Source organism: Equus przewalskii, chromosome 22 (assembly GCF_037783145.1).
Source record: "Equus przewalskii isolate Varuska chromosome 22, EquPr2, whole genome shotgun sequence".
Classification (NCBI taxonomy): domain Eukaryota; kingdom Metazoa; phylum Chordata; class Mammalia; order Perissodactyla; family Equidae; genus Equus; species Equus przewalskii.
In genome coordinates, this window is record NC_091852.1 from 18,721,723 (window position 1) to 18,738,151 (window position 16,429).

Genomic DNA, 16,429 nt, shown 5'->3' on the forward strand with positions numbered 1-16,429 from the left:
CGGTTTCAACAGCAAGTGTAGTCATTATCACTGTCAGCAGTGAGCATGACCAGGGCTCTGGCACGCCACCTCCTCCTGTTTGCTCCTACAATCCTAGAGTTGGTGTAGGCTGCCTGCAGACACTAACCCAGGGTTATCTCACCTTCTCCTTTTTGCTCCTTCAGCCCTTCCAACAATAGTAATCATTCCTTAAGTAAGTCCCCTGATTGAAACAATTAGCATGGTTTCTACTTTCCTGATGGGACACTGGTTGACAAAGTAGCTGAATTCTTAAAATTATGCCTACCCAGAAGGCTGGCCCTGTGGCCGAGTGGTTAAGTTCGCAAGCTCTGCTTCGGCGGCCCAGGGTTTTGCTGGTTTGGATCCTGGGCAAGGACATGACTCCACTCATCAGGCCATGCTGAGGTGACGTCCCACATAGCACAACCAGATGGACCTACAACTAGAATATACAACTATGTACTGGGGGGCTTTGAGAAAAAGAAGAAAAAAAAGAAGATTGGCAACAGATGTTAGCTCAGGTGCCAATCTTTAAAAAAAAATATTATGCCTACCCATTGACCCAGCTAATCAACTTCTAAGGATTTATACTAAGGCTATAATCATGGAGTGGGAAAAAAAATCTGGCCATATACTGTTTACTACAGCCTTGCCTGTAATAGCAGGACACTGGAAATAAGCTAATGCCTAAATACCCAATGATGTATCCATTAACAATAATGAGGTAGGAAACACAGATACTAACGGAACAGAATGTAATATAAAAACCCAGACACGGACTCAAATATATATGGAAATGTAGTATACAACTGGTATTTCAAATCAATACATAGCAATGATGTTACAAAAAAGAGAGTTAGAGACCAATATCGCTCATGAACATAACATAAAAATTCTTTTTTTTTTTTTTTTTGGTGAGAAAGATTGGCCCTGAGCTAACATGTGTGCCAATCTTCCTTTATTTTATAAAGGGGACACTGACACAGTGTGGCTTGATGAGCCGTGTGTAGGTCCACACCCTGGATCCAAACCTGTGAACCCCAGGCTTCTGAAGCAAAGAATGTGAACTGAACCACTACACCACCAGGCCAGGCCCTAAACATTCTTAATGAGGTATTAGAAAACAGAATAAAGCAAGATATAAAAAGGATAATAAATTGTGACCAAGTTAGGTTTATTCCAGAAATGCAAGGTTGACTGAACATTCAAAGTTAAATTAATATAATTCACCAAAGAATAAAAGAAAAAAAACCGTATGATCATCTTCATAGATATAGAAAAAGCACTCGTCAAAATTCATGATAAAGGGCCATTCCGGTGGTGTAGTGGTTAAGTTTGCGCACTCCACTTCGGCAGCCTAGGGTTCACAGGTTCGGATCCTGGGCATGGACCTACACACCATTCATCAAGCCATGCTGTGGTGGCATCCCACATACAAAATAGAGGAAGATTGGCACAGATGTTAGCTCAGGGACAATCTTCTTCAAGCGAAAAAAGATTAAAAACTCTCAACATACTAGGAATAGAAGGGTACTTTCTCAATCTGATAAAGGGCACCTACAACCTACTTCTAACATCATAGTTAATGGTGACAGTTTCCTAGGCAGCTCCATACTGCAGAGTAGTTCAAATAGGCATAAATTTTGTGGAGAGCAATTTGGCAATACATAGCCAGCTGGGCATTTACCTGTTGGTTCTCAGGTAAGATCCAGAACAAGGCAAAGATCACCACTTCCCCAACGTCAGCCAATATTGTACTAGAGGTTTTAGCAAGTACAATGAGGTAAGAAAAGAAATAAAAGGCATAAAGCTCAGAAAAGAAGAAGAAAAACTGTCTTTCTTCAGAGACGACATGATTGTATATGTAAAAAAGTAAAATCAATACATGGAGTTGGGACGACTGTATATCATTTGGAAAAAATTAAATTGGGTATGCACTTCACAAATTATACCAGAAAAAATTTTTAAATAGATCAACGAAATCACAAAAGCACCAGAGGAAGCCATGGGACAATTATTATTTTTTCATTACTATTATTTTTAGTGAGGAAGATTGTCCCTGAGATAACATCTGTTGCCAATCTTCCTGTTTTTGCTTGAGGAAGATTGTCCCTGAGCTAACATCGGTGCCAAACTTCCTCTATTTTGTATGTGGGATGCTGCCACAGCATGGCTTGATGAGTGGTGTGTAGGTCCGCACCTGGGATCCAAACCCGTGAACCCTGGGCCGCCAAAGTGGAGCATGCAAACTTAACCGCTACACCACCAGGCCAGTTCCAGGACAATTATTTTATAATATGAATGCGGAAGGCCTTTCTAATTATGAAATTATATCTAGAAGTATAAAACACTGATATATATAACAACAATAACAAAAACCTTCTGCATGGCAAAAACACAGTCAGCAAAGTTAAAAAGTAGATGACAAATTGGGAAAAATATTGGTGATTCATGTCATAGACAAATGGCTAATATCCTAATATAGAAAGACTCTATAGGTAAAAAACCTACAGCCTATAATGAGAGAATGAAAATTAAAAGTACCCTGAAACATTGGGCCAGCCCGGTGGTGCAGTGGTTAAGTGTGCACGTTCCGCTTTAGCGGCCCAGGGTTCACTGGTTTGGATCCCAGATGCGGACATGGCACCGCTTGGCAAGCCATTCTGTGGTAGGCATCTCACATATAAAGCAGAGGAAGATGAGCACAGATGTTAGCTCAGGGCCAGTCTTCCTCAGCAAAAAGAGGAGGGTTGGCAGCAGATGTTAGCTCAGGGCTAATCTTCCTCAAAAAAAAAGGTACCCTGAAATATCATTTTTATCAATCAGATTGGCAGTGGTCAAACACATTTTTAACCTACTCATTGATGAGGATATAGAGAAACAAGTACTTGTATAAATTATGCATAGGAATATATAAACCAGTACAAACTGTGGGGAAAACAATATGACATCTATCAGAATTACAAATGCATGTATCTTTTCACCCGGTAAGACATCTCAAGAACTTTATCCTGCAGGTGTATTGCCCCAATGTGAAAGAAGGTTGTTGAGGGTAGTAGTTTTTGAAATTCCAAAAGACCCAAAATAACCTAAATGCTGAGGAGCAAAGGACTTGTTAAATTAAGCTACATTTATGTTGGAATTCTATGACAGCCCTCAAACAGGAGGAAGCTGTATACACATTGATCTGTAGCGATCCTCAAGACACGTTATTAAGTTAATAAAGTAAGGTGCAGAACACTGTTAAGATATTAACCATTTGTGTAAAAATGTGGGCAAGATGTATGCATTTGCTTGGAGACACAGAAAATATCTCTGGAAGGATTTACTAAAAAAAAAAAAAGGTAATATTTAGTTGCTTCTGGAAAGAGTAACTAGATAACTGAAGGACAGGGTTGGGAAAGAAATTTTTCATTATATATACTTTATAATTTTTGAATTGAACTATGTGAATATTTACTTATTCAAAAGATACATTTTTAAAATAATAATGTAGAAGAATGTAAAACAATGTGAAATACAATTGTAGAAAATTGTCAACTGAAAAAGAGATTATAAAAAAATATGCACAGCCTGATCTCACTTTTCTTTTTAAAAAAGGCACAGATATGCATAAAAAGGACAAAAGATGTGCATGAAATATTACCCATGGTTACCTCTGGGTTTGTGGGATATGATTGATTATTATTTCTTTTCTTTTTGTTTATCTGTGTTTTGAAACTCTTCCACAATGAAATTATATTTGTTTTGTCACAAGAAATAAAAGTTATTAAGAAAGCCCCATAAATGGCTGGTTTCCCGTCTCAGCGAGGCAGCTGTTGCTATTTAACAATCCTATTAGTCATATTGAGTCAACTCATTCTTCCCACAGACAGAAGCTGCCACGTGCTAGGCACAGTGCAAGGAGACATAAATAGGGTGACTTCTTCTGATGACAGGCATTCCAAACCCTTGCCACTCTCCCCACAGCCTATGTCACATTTCCCATCATCTCCCTTGCATAAACTACCTTGATTCTACTTCACAAAGAACACAGACACCACTAGGCATGAACTCCCCGGGGCCTTTCTCTTTCCACCTCCAAACTTCTCCACGTCTTCAGCCAGGCTCACATTCTCCTTTCTGCCTCAAAGGAAGACGTGACTTTCCTTTCCTTTCCTGGGCTCTTTAGCCTGTTCCCTTCGGTACCTCGTTTTATCAATGATCTCCTCCTTCATGTATTTTTAATTTCTGCCTAACCACTAGCTCTTTCTCCTCAACTGAAACGTATTCAACTGTTTGTAATCTAGAAAAAATGTTCCAATCATCTTTGCTTCCCTCAATATACACTACATCTGCTTTTCCCCTTAACCTCCCAACTTCTTGCAAAATCATGCCATAGTCTCTGATGATACGTGTTTACCTACAGTTCACACATCAGCTCATTTGAGTTTGATTAATCTGCCACTAATCTACTGAAACTTTTCTTCCTAAATGTGTCTGTTAGGAACGTGTTTGGCTGCAAGTAACAGAACATCCAACCGGCAATGGCTTAACCACAAACTGTATTATTTCTCCTCATAAACAAGCCCAGAAGTAGGTCACTGCTGGCAATTCAGCATGTAACCCATGATGGGGTTGTGGGTTGGTATCTCAGACATCCTCTTCATCTTCTTCTCATGGTCATTACAGACCTAAACATCAGAGCCGTACACAACTGTGTGAGGGGACCTGAATGGCTCAATGAACAGACTTTCTCCTCATGTGATTGCCTCTCAGCAAACTTGCCCTTACACCCCATTGGTCAGAACCAAGTCACATGCCCACCTCCAGATTAGAGATAGCCTCACTTTTTCTGAGATCAAGGGATCTCTGCTAGAAAGAAGGACAGGGAAGTGATAGCTTTTGTGCAGGAAACAAAGTGTCTGACCCACCAAACTCCCCATCACCTCTAATTTTTAAATCTGGTCCTCATCCTATTTGACCACTGTTGGCAACTCCTTTTCTCCTGAACCTCTCTTCCTCTAGCTCTTGAGACGCATCTGTCCTCCTACTTCTGTTTTCCTCTTCTGCATATACAATAATTTTCTCTTTTCTCTTGACATTTGCTCCCTGGACAATCTCATCCACTATCATAACCCCAAACCCCAATAATTGACTTCTCTAAAACCCAAGACTCTATTAAGATCCAGTCTTATCTTTGCAAATGCCCATTGGCCACCTCTATCTAAATAGACCAGTTAAGCTCTTTATGTTGCAAATACCGTAACAAGTGGCTTTATAAAATAGAATACCTACTGGCTCGTGTAACATGAAAATCCACAGGGTGTATAAGCTTTAGAGTCAGTTCGATTCATCAACTCACTGTCATCAAGGACCCAATTCCTTTTCGACTCTCTGATCTGACTCTGTTTGTCCGGCTCACCCTAAGGCTGGCTTCCTCATGGTGACAGAATGCCTGGAGGTCCTCCAGACTCTGCAATTGTATATTACTACCTTACCCAAAAGGAAAGAGTCAAAAGGAGCTTCTTTTCTAGAAGCCCTCAGGGAAGTCTCCAGGCTCATTGATCCAAGTTGGATCATGTACCCATTCTTAAAGTACCAGAAGATTACATTTTTTCCAATAAGCTAAGGCTTAAAGTAAAATGCCCAAGGTCTATATCCTGAGATAGAGTTCAGATTCCCCCAAAACACATGGACTGCCCAAAGAGGCATAGGTACCCAAACAGAAATCAAGGCCAGCCCCTAAGAGAAGGGAGAATTGTCATTGCACCAGCAACTACAGTGTCCACATAATGTCCCTCAGGTTTATCAAACTTAAAATGTCCAAACCAAGCTTATTACTCCCGTCCCTGCCCCCATCCTCAAATTTGCTCCTCCAGTATTTTTTTCTTAGTGGCACCAGTCCCCACATTCATAAATCTGAAGCTTACTCTGGCTTCCTCCTGCTATTCAGCCAGTTACTAGGGCCTGGTAATGCTGCTTTCTGGCCATCTCTCCCATCATTCCCCATCCCCAGTCTCACTGCCATAGCCTGTGTTCAGGATCTCATCATCTTTTATGAGGGTTTTTGTAATCACCTCTCAATTAGTTTCTCTGCAGGTTCTCTCTGCCTCAGTTTATCCTCTATATGTCCCCTACAGTGATCTTTCTATGTGAGGCCCTTCTTGACAAGTTCATAGTTTCTGCCCATCCCAGAGGTAGAGCTAGATGACTACTGGTGCCCTAAATAGATTCTGCACCATCTTACGCTCATGTCTATGCTCATACTGTTTGCGAAGTGTGGGATGCCTTCCTTCTCCTTCTCATCTCCTAATCATCCTCATGAACCAGCTCAAACATGACTTCTACTATGAAGCCTTTACTTATCTGCCCCCAAGGAGAGCTAATCGCTGATTCCCTGGAATCCCAGAGGTGTTTGCACAACCTTTTTTGTTTGCACATACCATACTGTGTTGAAATTATTTGGACATATGTCTTCTTCCACCATACTGTGAACACTTTGGCAAAGTATACCATAGTCATTAATTTGCTGTACACCAAATATGTCTACTTAGATGTAATATTACACCACCTCACATAAAATTTAGAAAACTTGTAACAGTATAGGTTCACTTACCCTCCCCCATCTTGTATGTTATAATTATCATATGTAGTATATGTAGTACATGTACTTTATTATCAACAGCACAAGACAATGTTATAATTTTCACCTTAAACAGTTAATATGCATTTTAAAGAAATTTTTTAGAAAGTCTTTCATATTTATCCACATATTTACCATATATGATGCTCTTCATTCCTTCCCAAAGATCTGAGTCTCCATCAGGTTTCATTTTCTTTCATCCTGAAGAGTTTTCTTTAGCATTTCTTATAGTGCAAACCTGCTGGTGACAAATTATCTTGGTTTTCTTTTTCTGAAATTATTTTTATTTTGCCTTCATTCTTTTCTATTTTTGTCCCCAAAGCTCCAGTGCATGGTTGTATATTGTAGTTGTAAGTCCTTCTAGTTCTTCTATGTGAGCCACCACCACAGCTTGGCTACCAACAGACAGGTGGTGTAGTTCTGTGACTGGGAAATGAACTCGGGCCCTGAAGCAGTGAGAGTGCGTCCATCAGGGAGAGCTCCTGCCTTCATTCTTGAAGCGTATTTTCAGTAGATACAGAAATCTGATTTGACAGGAGTTTTTTCTTTCAGCACTTTAAAGATGTCATCCATTCTCTTCTGGTCTCTATTGCTTCTGATGAGAAGTCAGTAGTATTCAAATCATTATTCCTTTAGACATGATGTGACTTTTCTTCCTGGCAGCTTTTACGATTTTCTCTTTGTCTTTAGGTTTCAGGAGTTTGACTATGATAATGCTTTGGTATACTTTTTTTTTGTATTAATCTTGCTTGGTGTTCACTGATCTTTTTGAATCTATCAATTTACATCTCAATATTATTTATTCTAATATTTTGCCTGACCACTCTGTTTCTCTTCTCCTAGGACTCCAATTACACATGTGTTAGATATTCTGATATTGTCCCACCAGTTGCTCAGGCTCTTTTTTCCCCAATATTGTTGCTCTCGCTCTTCTATTGGGTAATTTCTATTGATATCATTTAGTTTACTGACTCTTTCCTTTGTCATTTCCATCTGCTGTTAAGTCTATCCAGTGAATACTTTATTTCAGATGTTTTTAAATTCTAGAAATTTCCATTTGATTTTTTTTTTTGTTTCTAATTCTCTGCTGAGGCTTCCTATCCATTCATTACAAGTATATTCTTCTTTCTACCCATAAGCATGCTTACAATAGCTGTTTTAAAGTTCATATCTATAATATCGAACATCTGAGTCATCTAGAGGCTGTTCTCCATTGACTGTCTTTTCTAATGTGAATGGGCCATGTTTTTATTTTTCTTCAAATGTCAAGTAAGTTTAAAATACATCCTGGATATTGTGGATAACACATTGAGAGACTGTGGATTCTGTTATATTCCTCCAAAGAGTACTGATTTTTTAGTTTAAGTAGACAATTAAGTTAGCAGAATTCAAACTGCAAAATTCCATTTCCCCTACAGTGAGCAGCTGTTCAAATTTCAGTTTGCTCATGTAGTCTTACCTGGGCTGCCTGGAGCCTGCTGCAGGCACTTGATTCAGTGATCAGACAGAGATTAGGGCAGGGTTTATACCCAGACCTTGGGACTTCTTCTCTCTAGCTCTCTCTTTTCTGAAACTTCTTCCCTTACTTTCCAGCTTACTTGTGAGTGACCCAAAACTTACCCTCTGGCTCTGCAGGCCAATAAGACTGTTGGCTTTCTATCAATATTTTAATCATTTTAAGCGGTATGAATTAGGACCTACCTTCAGGCTAAAAGCCATTAATACACAGGAAATTCTGCTCATGTCATTCCCATCTTCCAAATGCCAACTTCCTTCCACTATGCCTGCTTTTTTTCACTCTCCAGGAACTTCAGGTAATTGTTTTCTGTATTCTATCCAAAGTTTATAGTTGTTACCTGTAAGAGGGTTGGTCCAACAAGAGCTTACCCGAAAAATGGACACGGACCCAAAAAATGTTTTTAGCTCTCTGCCTTCCGGGCACTGGAAGGATTGTGCTTCCTGTTCCTCTTATGGTATGGATGGGAGGGTGACATATGAGATGTAAGCATAAACTATGACTTGAATGTTCCCAATGGTGGCTGTTCCATCAACCTGGGTCTGAATTAATAGCTAATGCTTGTTTAAAATGTATTATGAGCACAACCAGAAGGACTCACAACTAGAATATACAACTATGTGTTGGGGGACATCGGGGAGAAGAAGAAGAAAAAAAAGAAGATTGGCAACAGATGTTAGCCCAGGTGTCAATCTTTGAAATAAATAACAAAATGTATTGTGAGCAAGAAACAAAGCTACTGCACCATGCTACCTCTATTCTATAAATATGCTCAACATCTTCATAAAGAGGCAAAATACTCTAGTGCACACCAAATACATGGCCACATGCTTGCCCATCATCCTCACCTGTTCTTAAGCAGTAGCGTCTGGAATAGGGGCAGGAAGCTGTGTGACACACTCCGCCCCAACACACATACTCAGGTGACCTCTGGAGATGTCACAATGTGCTTCTCCACATTCTCTGCTGCAGCCACAGCAGAAAGAACTCACTTTTAGCTTACTCGTATACAGCGGCACAATAACGGAGTGCTTAAGAACACGAGCTCTGGGCCAGAGTCCTGAGTTCAAATCCTAGCTTTGCCACCGTGTAAGCTTGGATTTGTCATTTACCCTCTCTGTATCTTAATTTCCTCATCTATAAACCAAGAGGGCTAAGACAACACAGAGTATAGTTTGGAATGTGTGGCACATAGCAACAACTCCAAAAAATTATAGCTATTTATCCCTTGTTTACTCAACATTCAACAAAATTTACTGAGAGCTTATAATCCACCTGCCCGGCACTGTTCTAGGCATTAAGGATACATCAGTGAACACAGCAGCTGGTATTTACTAAGAGACAGGCAATAAACAACAAATATACTAAATAAGCAAACTATGTAGCATGTCAGAATATGATAAGTGTCATGGAAGAGGAAAATGTAGAAAAGGGAAACTGAGGGAGATGTGATTACAAATGAGACAGCCAGGGCAGACCTCTCTTAGAAGGGGACATGAGTAAAGGCTTGGGGAAGGTGGGGGAGTGAGTCACGCAGAAATCTTGGAGAAGAGCATTCCAGGGAGAAGGAAGAGCCATCCATGAACGCTTTAAAGTGGGAGAGTGGCTGGCAAGTCCCCAGATGAGCAAGGTGGGCAGCGTGGCCGGAGTGGAGGGAGGAACAGGGTGCAGTAAGAGAGAGGTCAGAAGTCACCTTCCGGGCGGACAGTGTGTGCCTTGTCCCCGTTGTGCGGACTTGAGCAGTTACTCTGAGTGAGATGGGAGTCACTGCAGAGTCTTGAGCAGAGGAGTGAGGTGACCTGACAGGTGTTTTAAGAAGAGCACGCTAGCAGTTATGTTGAGAAAAGAAGTCAGGGCCAGGACAGAAGCAAGAGACCAGCTAGAAGGCCACTGCAGTTATCAACGCAGAAGAAGGTGGTAGGAGAGAAGGCAGCAAGAAGTGCCAAATTCTGGATGTATTTGGAAAATACAGCTAACAAGAGTTCCTCATGAATTAGCTGTGGGGTATAAATTAACGAGAGGAATCAAGGATAACTTGGTTCTGGTTCTTGGCTTGAGCAAACAAAAGCACAGGAATGCCTTTAAGATGAGGAAGCCTTTGAACTGAGCTGTTTTGGGGGGTAAATGATCAGCAGTTCGACTTTAATATGTTAAGTTTGAGATGCCTGTTAGATATTCAAGTGGAGATGATGGCTAGATGATTGGATAATCAAGAGAGAGGTCTGGACTGAAGATAAAAATTTGAGAGTCAGTGGTATGTAGAAGGTAGTAAAGCCTTGAGGCTGGATTAAGTCACAAACAGAGTGAGTACAGACGTAGAAAAGGCCAAAGACAGGGCCCTGGGGCACCCCAGCCTTCAGAGAGCCAGGAGAAGAACTGAAACCAGCAAAGGAAACTAAGAAGGAATTAAACTCTCTTCCCTGAAACAACTGCTTGGCTTCTAGGCTACCGTATTTTTCTATTTTCCTCTTACTTTGTTGCCCACTCCTTAGTCTTCTTTGCTTTGACGTTAATAAAGTGGAATAACGGTCCAACAGATTTGGTAGGATAGAGGGCATTTGTGACCTTGATAAGAGCAGTTTTGGTGGAGCAATGGGGGTGAAAGTCTGATTGGCATGAGACCAAGAGAGAACAGGAGGTGCAGACCTACAGGCAAGTTTGAGATGTTGGCAGCCAAGGAAAATTGGCAAGTTATGGGGCTAAGGGAATATCACACACATCCATATAGATAGAAGGACGGGCGAGCGCACATCATGTTTTTGTGTTGAAGTGAATCACTTGAGAGAGAGGAACAATTGATAAGCAGGAGATGACGGGATAATTTCAGGAGCAGTCAGTAAATAGTCAAGAGGGGAAGGGACTCTCGTGCCAAGTGGAAGGATTTACCTTAGATAGGAGTAGGGACACTACATCCATGTGATTGGAGGGGAGGCAGAGCCGGGCAGAGAGGCAGGTAGGATGGAAGCCCTGGTGCTGGGAAGATGAGGCAGTTCTTGCGAAACTGCTTTTATTTTCTCAGTGAAATAAGAAGCAAGGTTTACAACTCAGAGTGAGGAAGGGGAGAGGTGTTGGATATTTGGGGACAGAAGGTGCAATGTAGTCATTTTGGAGTGTGGGAAAGTAAACCAACTAGGGAAACGCAGAGAGACGGTGTTGAGAGGCCACTTGAGATTTATGATGATAAATTTAGTGACGACAGTTCGCTCTGTTGTTTTTGTCCAGCGTGTTAAGCTGGACAGAATCAGGGTTTTGCCAGGTAGGTGGTCCCAGGAACAAGGAAGGGAAGGGTGTATGTAAAGGAATCATAGAGCGATAGACCATGAAATCTAAGCTGGGTAGGAGGGATGTGACAATCTAGGGGCCATGACAAACAGTGAAAAAAGTAGACTAGAGTCAAAATAGGGTCCACGAATTGTTCAAATTGTTCAAACAGAGTAGATAAGATGGAAAGAAAGAGGTGTTGGTCAGGCAACAGGAGGCTTGAAATGAAAAGTTCAGAGGTGGTGCTGTTATTTGGTACCCACATGAGAGGCGGGTGGAGGGGAAGATGGTTGCCATTTAGGTACTAGGGTTTCAGATGGGTCATTATTCTACGAGGACGCTAAATTCACCAAAAATGTTCACAGGAGTCAGGTAGGGTTTAGGGACTGTGAGTCGGGGGCTTGAATCTCCACGGAACAAGGGAGTGTGCACAAGAGATGCTGCAGAACACAGCAACAATCAGGGGATAGTCTAGCCTGCCAGCAGGTACTTCAGAGCAGCTGAGGGTGGGGGTAGTTAAGGCTGGGGGCAGGAGGGGAGACACAGCCTTACCTGAGTAATAATTCTCCAGCAGTGGGTGGACCCGTTCCATTCTGAATTCCACTATCTAGTATCTCAATAAGCTTCCTTCCCTCCTTTGGCAGCTGAGAAGCTGCCCAGGGTGAGGGATTTATTCAGGGTCAAGGGGTCAGAAGGAAACCAGGGAACAGTCGGGACGTTCATTCCCTCTTCTCGGCTACCAAAATACCATGGCAGTGTTTTGGATATTTAAAAGAACATTTTAAATGCCCTTGTTTGTTTCGGCAACATTTGTGCTGCCGAAGGACAGGGAGCTGGTAACCATGGCAGTGGAGCAGAGGCTGGTAGTGAAGAGGTGGTTTTTAAATGGAGTGAACTTCAGGCAGGGCGGCACCCAGAGCTCAACCCTCCGGGCCTCCGCCGGGTTCTTTGTTCATTCAGCTTACTTAGGGAGAGAGGCTGAATTCTTCCCTGCTGGGAAGCAAGCTTTGAAAGGGAAGGTTTTGCCAGACTCCATAAGGCGAGGGTGTGTCCCCGGGAGCAGGTTTCCGGGCTCTGCCTGAAAACCTTGGTCAGCAGGGAACTTTGGGGGCCCTGTCATGAACAGGACAGCCTGTGATGGCCAATAAGCCAGCTCTGCAGCATCCTGGATGCCGAGTTCTTACACACTGTCAGCTCTCTCACTACCCCTCCCTGGACAGGTGGCCACTCATAGGGGTGGTTCAGAGCCCTGGCCAAAAAGGCAGCCAGGCAGGTTCCCCACAGGATGAGATCTGGTGCCAAGAGGGGAGAGGAAGAGAGAGGGGGGAGACTGTCACCTCTCCCACATTCCTGGATGGGGAGCCCCAAGAGCCTTTCTTTCCAGGACAAAGAAGCTCCCCAAGTGGACACAGGGCAAGGCCCCGGCAGGGCAAACCCGGGCCACAGCTCTCTTCCAGGGAAGTCTCATGACTGCAGTGTTTTGCTGCAGGTTTCCCAGCTGCTTGGGGCGGGAGGCAGTAGGGTGGTGGGGGAGAGAAGGACGGAGAGGGAAGAGGAGGAGGGAAGTAAACAGGAGACCACAGAGAGAGCCAGTTCCCTGCGTTCAGAGAACACCAGCCGCCTCCGGTCCCCGGTGGGTGGCTGTACGTGTGGAAATGAAACTGGGAGGGGAAGGGAGAGAGGGAAGAGTCAGCAGGCACTTCTCGGCTGTTATCCACCCACCTCGCCTTGCCCGACCCTCTAGCCCACTCCCCTGGAGAGGGGGAGGGGTACGGTTCACGAAGCGCCCACCTCCGAGTACGCATAGCTGGTTCAGCTGTCGGTGAATCAGACACTGTCTCAGCAGCTTGTCACCCGCTCTCAGGAGGGGCACAGGGGGTGGCCTTGGGACTTGGGAGAGGGGAGGTTAGGTAAGTGGAAGATCCAGTGCTGGCCTGGGCGTGGGTGACGCCTGGGGCTAGGAAGGAGGGGTGTCTACCTCCCAGCACCTACGCACATCTTGACCCGGTCCCCAGGACACGGGGTAGCGGGGGTGGGACTAGGACTTGCGGGTATAGCTGAAGCGGGAATCGGAAGCAGGGGGTGGAGAGTGGGGGGGGGGGGTGGACTGCGGCGGGAAACGCTGGGGTGCAGCGCTGGCAGGGCCGCGGGTTCGGCTGCCGCCCGCCGCCTGCCCGCCCGCCCGCGCGGGGTTATCCGAGGTAACCGCGCGCGCTGGGGAGGAGGGAGGCGGCGGGGGCCGCGGGCCGGGGTGTCTGGCGCTCGTTGGACAAAGAGATGATGAAACGTGAGGGCTATATTTACCAAGGGGGTGGAGACCGGGCGGGGGGGTGGTGGTGGTAAAAAGGACAAACTGTTCCACAACAACCACAGGAAACACAGCCCATCTGACTCACCGGGAGGGCCACACCGACCCCCTCGCAGGCTTAGCCCGGAGGCCGGCGCGGGGCTGGAGGGTGCGGATGCTCCCCAGACAGACCCAACCTGGGCGCTACGGCTGGAGGAAGGGTTGATTTGTATAAATAAAGGCACCTTAGATGCAAGGGATGCGTGTGTGCGTGCGCGCCTCTCTGTGTGTGTGTGACTTTTGTGGGGCAGGGGAGAGCGCGGAATGACAGGAATGTTTCCTAACCCCGTGGCCCGACCATCGCGGGAGAGATGTGCCTGCAAACTCTGAGCACGATTCCTGCAAAGTCATCTCCTCCCGCACAGCCCGGCCGGCCCGCCCCGCCCGCGGACAGCAGCTCAGCCTCCTCCGCTCTCCTCCCCCCCGGCCCCCCCCACCAGCCCTGCTCGTGGCGCTCAGAGTTGGGGTGCGGTGCTGGTTATGTTTAGAAACTGATGTCATCCCGACACCCTACTCCGCAGTGTTCCCGGGGGAAGGGGGACCGCAGGGCAGGTTTTCCTCTTCCTCGCGGGTGTGGGGGATGAGGAAGGTGCTTTCCCCCCGGCCCCAAACACATACACACACACCCCTATCTTACCCTGGAGTAAAATAAAAGAAAAAGAAAAAAGAAAAATGCAACCCCGCTAGAGTTACGAAACAGGGTGGAGGGGGCGGAACGTGCACGCCGAGGGCGCAAACCCAAGGCCGGGAAGGGCCAACAACACGCCCCTGCCTCCTCCCGCCCTTTCCGCCCCCCACCTGGGTGTGGGGGCTAATTTCAAGGTTAGCTCACGTGGGCGCGGGCGCCCGGAGCTCCTTGCACGATTTTGGGGCGGGTTCCTCATCCCCCAATCTAGGGCAGTTTGTTCAACTGCAGTAAAGGGAGCTTGATGTTCCAGCAGGGAAGGGATTTCTGAGAACTGGGGCTGTCCTCAGATGAACTCGCCTCCTCCGGCTGCTGCGGCGGCGGCCGCCTGCGGAAGACTTTTTAAAAGGGCGATGCCAGGCCGGGGCGCCGCGCGCCAGTGGCTGCGCAGGCCGCCAGTCTGCGGCCCGAGCTGAGCGCCCGCCCCCAAGCGCGGGTGATTCACCCGGCGCCGCGCGGGCCTTCTCGGAGCGCTGGGGGCTGCGTGCTAAACTTATCCTCCTGCATATGCATGAACGGGTGGCCTTTCTGCTCCGCAAAGGAGAGGCCTGGAGTTTTGCGGAAGGCTGCTAAGTGGAGCGAGAGCAAAGTAGGGCGTCGTGCAAGTTTTCGCGCGGCACGCAGACCCCCCTCCCTCTTTCTGGTGCTAACTGTCGTTAAGGCCACAGGCATCTCACCGGAGGAGGCTTTACCTAATTGGATTTCAAATCCAGGGACACCGCCATTGTGGGAAGCCGGCTCCCTTCAGCCCCGCCTTCCCGTCCTCAAACTCGCCACCTCCCTCTAATTCCCCGGCTTTTACTAAAATGAACTCTACCTTCCCCCAGTCCTGTCCTGTGTGCCTTGGTGGGGGTCGCTGAAGCTGAGGGGCCTGGGGCCTGAAAGAAGTCTGGATCCAGCCCAGAGTGAGGTCTGACACGTGATCTCCTACCCCCAGTGGGCCATCTGTTCTCCTTCCTTTCCGCCTGGAGGCTGGCAGCTCTGCCCAGCACCGTCCACGCCTCCCAGCAGGAAACAGCGAGAAAAGCCGGAGTTGGCGGAACCCGCTACCTACAGAGTGCGATTTTAACCTAACCCTCCCGGGCCTTGGGCAGGGAGGAGACTGGGCAGTCTGTCCTCTAGATTAAGCTCCAGGTGGTTAGCTCCACCCGGCGCGTGGGGGACACTCTGCCCTGCGCTCAGTTTGAATTAAAACTTCCAGGGGAGGGGCCTGGAAAGACCTCACTTTGGGCTAGGGTGGAAAATTTGTACAGGAGAAAGGATGGGATTCTCCGAGCCTCCCCCCCACGCAGGCCACTTCCTACAAACTAGCTTGAAGAAAGAAAAACGGAGATCATGAAGTTAAGGAAGAAAGGATTTAAGAGATTTGAGGCGAGTTTATATTTGCGCCTGCTATCCCATTAAATATTAAGGTATTCTGACCTTCACGGCCATAAAGAGCTGTGTTTGTAGATGCACAGCAGAGGAGGTGGTGTTTAAAGAACCCAGTGTGCTCAGTTTTTTTCCCTAGGATTTTTTTTGGTTTTTGGATCCCTCGAGTATTTGGAGTCTGGAAAGGACTATGGAGATGTATTCATCTAATCCCATTAATTCACAGATATGGAAGTAGCTCTAAGAGGTTGCCTAAGGTCACACAGCTCATGTCAGGCCCAGGAGGCCAGTTCCATGCCTCACGCTGGCCTGAACACATGCTGAAGCCATCAGCTCACTGTAGGCGCTGAGGTGATAATGATAGTAATTACTTTAGGATGCACGGAAAATAAGACTTATATGTTCTAGCTGCAGACCCATAAGCCATTGTTCTTGAGAACTTGGATGATAAAGCCAAGGCTTAGGCAGAACTTAGGGAGGAAAATGCATACTTATGAACCAGGAGCTCAGTTACGGTCTTTCACTTCTCATGCTCCTCCCAGCTGGTTTGTGTGGATTTGAAATGTGCATTTACAAAGACTAACTTGGGAGAAAACAGACCTCTTATACTTATGTAGCATAATA

The 16,429-nt window shown here is 45.7% G+C and overlaps 2 long non-coding RNA genes across 2 annotated transcripts in view; both read right to left on the reverse strand.

The window, feature by feature from the left end:
- The window catches only part of LOC103563677 (uncharacterized), a 67,644-nt gene extending 52,106 nt beyond the window's left edge, over nucleotides 1–15,538 (reverse strand). Inside the window, exon 1 of the long non-coding RNA XR_011531698.1 lies at nucleotides 15,252–15,538. This is a non-coding gene — a long non-coding RNA (uncharacterized lncRNA). The remainder of the gene's footprint in view (nucleotides 1–15,251) is intronic.
- On the reverse strand, nucleotides 1,284–13,330 carry LOC139078684 (uncharacterized). The gene is made up of 3 exons (XR_011531700.1): nucleotides 13,194–13,330; nucleotides 6,761–6,863; nucleotides 1,284–1,415 (listed from the first exon to the last, which is right to left on the reverse strand). It is a non-coding gene; the product is annotated as an uncharacterized lncRNA (long non-coding RNA).
- Nucleotides 15,539–16,429: the final 891 nt, after the last annotated feature.